Consider the following 7,965-nt stretch of genomic DNA (forward strand, 5'->3'; position numbering starts at 1 on the left):
TTGAGCACCACCTTGCCATCTGTCCTCATGCGCGGCCCGTCAAGCAGAAAGTCAGGAAACAGGAAGTGGAGCGCCAAGAATTCATCGCAGAAGAAATCAAGAAGTTGGAAGCAGCAGGCCTTGTCAGAGGAGTGCTCCATCCCACGTGGTTGGCCAATCCTGTTGTCGTGCGCAAGGCTAACGGGAAATGGAGGCCTTGTATTGACTTCACTGATGTTAATAAAGCCTGTCCCAAAGACCCATTTCCCTTTCCACGCATTGACCAGATTGTTGACTCCATAGCCGGATGTGATTTGCTTTCATTTCTTGATGCATACTCAGGATACCATCAGATCTTCATGGCAGAAGAGGATGAAGAGAAAACCGCATTTATCACCCCGTGTGGCACGTACTGCTTCGTACGGATGCCTTTCGGTTTGAAAAATGCTGGTTCAACATTCGCAAGGGTAGTCCACCATGCTTTTGAGCCGCAGATGCACAGAAATGTGGAAGCCTACATGGATGACATAGTGGTCAAGAGCAAAAACAGGGCGACCCTGATTCAAGATTTAGACGAGACATTTGCAAATCTGCGCAAGATCAACCTCAAGCTTGACCCCGAGAAGTGCGTGTTTGGAGTCCCTTCCGGCAAGCTTCTCGGGTTCTTCGTGTCTCAGCGGGGAATTGAAGCCAATCCCGACAAGATCAAGGCCATTGAACAGATCAAAGCACCAAAGCACGTCAAGGATGTACGAAGGCTTGCCGGTTGCGTGGCTGCTCTCAGCAGGTTTATCTCTAGATCTGCTGAGCGCGCCCTGCCATTTTTCAAAATTTTGAAAAAGGCAGGTCCAATAAAATGGACTCCGAAGGAGGAGGCTGCGCAGCAAGACTTGAAGAGATACCTGTCCTCCACTCCAACACTTGTCGCAACTAAGCCGCAAGAGAAGTTGCTGCTGTATATAGCGGCAACCAATCAAGTGGTTAGTGCTGCGTTAGTGGCGGAGAGGGAGGCAGATGATGAGCCAGCAACCACGGCAGATGCATCCAGCGACAAGCAGGGGGCTTCGCCGACAAGCTCTGGTCCCGACAGAGATGGATCTGCGCAGGAGCATGATAAGATGCAGAAGAGAATGGTGCAGCATCCAGTTTACTTTGTCAGTTCCCTTCTACAGGGGGCTAGATCAAGGTACTCTGGTGTGCAGAAGTTGCTTTTCAGCCTCCTCATGGCCTCGAGAAAGCTGCGCCATTACTTCCAAGCACATGAGATCACAGTCGTCACTCGCTTTCCGCTGAAGAGGATACTGCAAAATCCAGAAGCGACAGGCAGGATTGTCGAGTGGGCGCTGGAACTGTCAAGCTTTCGCCTCAAGTTTGAGAACACTTCAACTATCCAAAGTAGAGCATTGGCAGAGTTCATAGCAGAATGGACGCCAACACCAGATGAAGAAATTCCAGAGACGAGCATCCCCGTCAAAGAGGCAAGCAAAGAGTGGCTGATGTACTTTGATGGTGCCTTCTCACTGCAAGGCGCCGGTGCGGGCGTGCTGCTTGTCGCGCCCACCGGAGAGCACCTCAAGTACGTAGTCCAGATGCACTTTCCCAAGGAGCAAGCAAGCAACAATACTGCAGAGTATGAAGGATTGCTTGCCGGTCTCAGAATCGCAGCAGACCTTGGGATCAAGAAGCTCATTGTCAGGGGTGACTCACAGCTTGTCGTCCGCCAAGTGAACAAGAACTACCAGAGTCCATTGATGGAAGCATATGTTGATGAACTGAGGAAGCTAGAAGAGCACTTTGACGGCCTACAGATGGAGCATATCCCAAGAGCTCAGAATGACATTGCTGATGGCCTGTCAAAGTGCGCCGCACTAAAGTTACCTGTGGAACCAGGGATCTTTGTGCTCAAATTGACTCAACCATCCGTAACACCATCAACTGGACAAAGCAAGAAGAGGAAGTTGGTTTCTGGTGACTACTTTTCGGCAGAGCTCCCCGAAGCCGCCGCCAACAAAGTCCCCAAGATCAACACCAAGGATGCTGAGGGGCAGTCTGCTCCGGCAAGCCTTATGGTTTGTTCCGTTGAAGCAGACGCTCCCGACAAGTTTTGCTCCGGCAAGCTTGCCGGGGAACATCAAGCTCCGGCAGGGCCACAAGTCCTTGCCGTAGAAGCGGATGTTCCCGCAGCAGCAGATGTGCCTTTAGTCCTTGTTGTCGAGCCACAAGCTCCAGCATGGGCACAGCAGATTGTCCATTTCCTTCGGACAGGAGAACTTCCCGAGGAGCAAGAAGAAGCAGAAAAAGTAGCCCGGCAGTCAAGTATGTACCAGTTTGTCGATAGCATATTGTACAGAAGAAGACTCAACGGCGTGAAATTGAAGTGTATTTGCCGGGAAGATGGACAAAAGCTGTTGGCAGAGATACATGGAGGCATATGTGGCCACCACATTGGCGCAAGAGCACTTGCCGGCAAAGCTTTCCGGCAAGGTTTCTTTTGGCCGATAGCCCTCCAGGATGCAACTACACAAGTAACCAAGTGTGAAGCGTGTCAGTTCCACTCCAAACAGATACGCCAGCCAGCTCAAGCTCTCCAGACGATCCCTTTATCCTGGCCATTTTCGGTCTGGGGGCTCGATATCCTCGGCCCTTTCCCCCGAGCTGTCGGGGGCTTTGAGTACTTGTACGTCGCAATCGACAAGTTCACAAAGTGGCCGGAAGTGCAGCCAGTGAGGAAGGTGACAGCACAGTCAGCAGTCAAGTTCTTCAGGTCAATTGTTTGCCATTTCGGGATCCCTAACAGGATCATCACCGACAACGGCACGCAATTCACGAGCCGCACCTTCATGCACTACGTCCAAGACCTTGGCGCCAAGGTCTGCTTCGCTTCTGTTGCTCATCCGACAAGCAATGGTCAAGCAGAGAGGGCAAATGCTGAAGTGTTGCGCGAGCTCAAGACCAGAACTTTCGACAGGCTGCGCAAGTACGGAAGAAACTGGATCGAGGAGCTGCCGGTGGTTCTTTGGTCGATCAGAACGACGCCAAATCGAGCCACTGGCCAGACGCCTTTCGCTCTAGTCTATGGAGCAGACGCAGTTCTCCCCACGAAACTCATATACGGATCGCCTCGAGTGCTCGCTTATGATGAGCTTGAGCAAGAACAACTGCGACAAGACGACGCGCTGCTCCTTGAGGAAGATCGTCTACAGGCTGCTGTATGAGTGGCTCGATACCAGCAAGCTTTGTGCCGCTACCATAGCCGCAAAGTTAAGGCCAGAAGCTTCGAGGAAGGCGACCTTGTTCTTGGGCGCGTTCAGTCCGCCAAGAATTCCAACAAGTTGATGCCGAAGTGGGAAGGCCCTTATCGGGTGAAACGAGTCACAAGGCCCGGCGCTGTTCGCCTTGAGACCGAAGATGGCATTCCGGTGAGCAACTCCTGGAACATAGAACTTCTTCGTAAGTTTTTCCCGTAGGGCGCGGTTGCCGGAACCCGTTCCGGCAACCACCTTTTGTACAAGTCTTGCCGCTGTTGCATATAATCCTTTGTACAAAGCCGGGCGCAGATCCCGTGCAGAAATAAAACCCCATGTGCTCTGCACAACTTGTCCATTTCATGCATTAGTTTCTTTCTTGCATGCGTTATCTGACACTTTGTGCAGCACCTACATCCAGTAAGCAATAACGAGCCGAAGGGCTCCACATCATTATTTTCTCTTCTTTCTTCTTTTCAACAAAGGAAAAGAAGGTTCCCTCGCACACAAGTTTGCCGGGGGGAAGGAGAAGATTGTGGTATGGACCAGGCGTCGTTCAAGTAAAGTTTTGCCTTGCCGGGAAGCAAACGACAGAAAAGCTAAGTTGCCAAAGTTTGAGCAATCAGTTTTTAAATTTTTGAGTTATCTTCCTCGAACGACCCTGCTTTGTAAGGAAAACCTGTGCGCGGAGGAACCAACTCGTGGCTAGTTGCGCCCTTACTTTGTTTCAAGTCCGCTCAACAACTTAAGTGTGCCGCATCTAGTGCGACAAGGTTTCTTGTCGGAAGCAGCGCCGCCAGCCGGCTGCTGACGTTCCGCACTCAGCGCTCGCGGCTCGGGTGCCTGCGCCGACAAGTTCCCTAGAAGCGTAGGGTAAAAACATACAAAGGAAGGAATCTAGTAGAGGAAATAACATAGAAATTGATAACAGAAATAAAGTTATATTACAAGATAACTTGTCGCAGCTCTAACATACTGTTTTCATAACATGATTAGCAGCGACAAGGGAAAAGAAGAAATGGGCGGCCTAGTCTACGCAATCGCCCTCAACCCTCTTGATCTCGCTCACCTTGTCCACAATGGGTGCGACAAGGGCCTTGAGTGCGTCCCGATCGGCGTCTGGCGGCAAGGACTTGAGGACGTTGGTGAAGCTAAGGCCTGGCGGAAGGCCACCTTCATCAGCACCTTCTGGAGAACTCCGGCGCAGATTCAGCGCGACTCGTCGGCCAGCTGCTTTGGGATCCTCTCCCGGAGCCGCTGGAGTGCCGTCGCCACGCCCTTGAATAACAGGCTGAGCTTTGTGCTGGGTTGGAGATTCTCGTCAGAGGGATACCCAAAGTCCTCCATCCCCAGCTGCGCCAGCTCCTCGTCGATGACTGCGGCAATATTCACCAGACCCTCGGTCCAGTGCTCCACGGTATCTCTGAATGAGTTCTGGGTAACTGCGATGCTCTCCAGCAGCGCCTTGTCAGCCTTGACCTTCTCCGACAAGGTCTTCTCCCGCTCCTTGGCGTCGTCCAGCGTCTGCGTCAGCGTGGCCAGCTTCAACTCCAGGTCTGCATTGGAATCCTTGGCGGCGCTGAGCTCCTTGCCCCTCTCAGCGAGAAGACCTTGCAGCTCACCGTGGGCGGCAGCATCCTTCTCACGCTCACGCTTGAGCGCGGCAAGCTCCTCGCCGCTCTTCCCGATGTTGGCCTCCAGCTGCGCCACCTTCTCCTCCAGCTCTTTCTTGGCGGCCTCTGTGATTGCGGCAGCGTCCTTTGCTTCCTTGAGCGCCCCGCCAAGTGCTTGCTCGCGCTCGGTGAGCTCCTCCTCATAGCTGTCGAGGTTGACCTTCCGCTGCACCAATTCGCCTTCTCGCGCGGACTGCTTCTCGGCGGCCAGCCTTTGTTCCTCCTCAGCTTCGGCCTTCTCGAGAAGGAAGGCCGTGCGCTCCTCGGCGAGTCACTCCCGCTCCTGTGCCAGGGACCGGAGAGCTTCTTGATTGCGGCCCCGGAGCTCCTCCGCGCGCTTCTCCATATCAACTCCCGCCTTCGCGACAAGCGCTTCCCAGGAAGCCAGCTTGGCTTGCCGTGCGCGGTAGAGTGACAGCAGCTTCCGCAGCAGCTGCTCCTCCTCAGGCTCGCCCCTGCTGCTGCTGGACGCGTCGACCAACGACAGTCCAGTGGAGGCGAGCACCTCCTCGTCAAAAGTTTCCCCCTCGACCGGCGCCCTGGAGCTCGACGCCCAGGGTAGCTTGATGAAGATATCGTCGCCGGCCTTCAAGTAGGCGCCGGGCTGGGGCTCCTCGGAGCCCGGCTCCGCAGCAGTGGCAGAGGGATCGGCGGTCGGCGCAGCGCCTGGCGCTCCTGCGGCCTTAGGGTCGTCAGTGCGATCGCCCGACCCCTCGCCGGCTTCTACGGCGGCAGCCTTGGCGGCCTCCTCGTCGGCGGTGTCATCAGCACCGGCCCCTTCTTCGTTGGCGGCATCGTCGTCAGTGCTGCCATGCACGCCTTTCTCGCCGGCGCCCTTTGACTCCATCGGCTCAGCAGCAGATGGGTCTGAAGAATGAAGAAGGGAGAAAAATCAATCAAAAATCCAAGAGAAGAAAATCAGAAGAAGAAGAACCCAAGGGAAAATTTTTGCACAAGTGAATTACCTGTGCCGAGATCTGCAGTTGCGGTCTCAGCCGCCACAGGATCGACGGTGTTGTCCCTTGCTGGAGAACTGCCCCTTGCCGGAGAGTTCTCCCTTGCCGGAGAGCGCTCCCTTGCCGGGGACTCCTCCCTTGGCGGCGTAGTCGAAGCAGATGGCACTTCGGGACCAGCCTCCGGGCGCTCCTGATATGGCTGCTCTGCTCCTACACAAATCAACAAGCAAGATATCAACAAAGGAAAAAGCACTCATGCGCGCCTGACAGCAGAAAGCTAACTATGAACTTACGCTGGGGGCTGTGCTGGGGGCTGCTTTGAGGAGTGGTTGCCGGGTCCGTCAAGGTGGTCTCGGACCAACCCCCTGCTGACACGGTGGGGTTGTCTTCGATGACAATCACCGCGGCCTTGGCCCTCTTCGCCGCTCTCTGGGCCAGCATCCTGAATAGGAAGGAGTTCAGATTGAAGCAAGTCAGATACAAGATAAAAACAGCAAGATTGAAGAACTACAAGAGCACCAAAGAAACTTACTCTTCTTACTCCTCGTCGGAGCTGAGCACGGAAAGATCAAAGTCCGGCCCCCCTCCGGTGCGGCGAGGCGGAGGATTAGGATCCCTTGCCCGCTTGGCGGGGGCGGTGGCGGTGGCCCGGGAAGATCCCGCTCCAGTTGCCGCTGCTGCGTGAGGCGCTCCCGCGGCAACATTGCTTGCCCCGGTAGAGCGTGTCGCACGGCTCGGCGGCTGTTGACCCGGCTGCCGCCCCGCTACGTCCGCGGCCCTGCGAAGACGCCTTCTTGGCGGGGCCGGGGGCTCCGCCTGCGGCAAGCTTTCTGAAGGCTCGGGCTCTTCCCTGCCGGCCTCGCTCGGCTCAGCTTCAGAGCCGGCAGGCTCTTCCTCGCCAATGAACTCCGCGCTCTCGGCGAGGTTTGCCGCCTCTGCCTCCTCCACAGTGAACCCGAACGCGCCCGCGGTAGCTGCGGCTGCAACCTCTTCCGCCCTAGTGGCGATGCGCTGCAGCTCCTCGTTGGTGGTGTCACGGGTGAGGCTCTTCTGCTCGTCAGCGCGGACCGGCACTTCTTCCAAGTTGTCGAAGAACGCTTGCACAACGTCATCCGCAGGCTCTTGCCAAGTTGGAACGATTCCGTGTGAATCGCACAACGGCATCATGGCGCGGATCCGGTCAAGCGAAGAATTATTGCACAATGGAACGACGCCCCTCGCCAGCGTGAATGGGTGCTCGGGGATCGCGTTTGAACAACTCCAGGAGCATTGCATCCAGCTCCAAGACGGTGAAGTTGTAGTTGAGGCCCGGCCACAGCCTCATGACGTCCGCCGAGTTCTTGAATTCCCAGGCGGGCCTCCCCCTCTCCTGCAGGGGGGCGATGCGGCGGTGAAGGAAATCTGCGCCTACAGCGCCTACAGTGAGCCCGGCAAGCCTGAGGCGAAGGATCCTAGTGATAGCGATCTTCAGCCTCTCGTCTTCCGGGGCCACGTTGCTCCAGTCATTGCCGCGCACTATTGGAGCTTGGCGCACGGCGGTGAAGGGCTGCGGATTCTCCTCGACGATCCAGCACCACTCCGCTCTCCACTCCTCCCACTTGCTGCGGAGCTCACCCTCCAAGTACGCCTCCTTCTTGCCAACTCTCGAGATCCAGGCGATCCCTCCGGCAAGTGGCTCTCCTCTCTCTACCCGAGGCATGAAGAAGTGGCGGAAAAGGGCAACATTGGGGTGGACTCCGACAAAGTTTTTGCACAAATGTGCGAAAACTGCCATGGTCAGAACGGCGTTGGGGGTGAAATAAAGGAGGCGGAGGCCGTAGGTGTTCATGATATTGCAGAAGAACTCTGAGAAGGGCGGGCAGAGCCCGCAATAGAAGAACAGCGCGAAGAATGGGTACCCGTTTGGAGCCAATTCCGAAGCAGCCACCGGGAGTACCCTCGTGCGCGGATGCGCCCGCGTCTCCGTCGCCCAAAAGAGGTAGAAGTACTCACTCAGCTCCTTCGCGCCGAGCTGGGGGGAGAAGATCGCCCACTCCTTCCGCAGCGCCGCGAGCCGCTGCGCCTCGGCCGACTTCACGCCCTTTCCCTTGTCGGCTTTCGGAGCCATGGCGG

This window comes from Triticum dicoccoides, chromosome 5A, assembly GCF_002162155.2.
Source record: "Triticum dicoccoides isolate Atlit2015 ecotype Zavitan chromosome 5A, WEW_v2.0, whole genome shotgun sequence".
NCBI lineage: Eukaryota > Viridiplantae > Streptophyta > Magnoliopsida > Poales > Poaceae > Triticum > Triticum dicoccoides.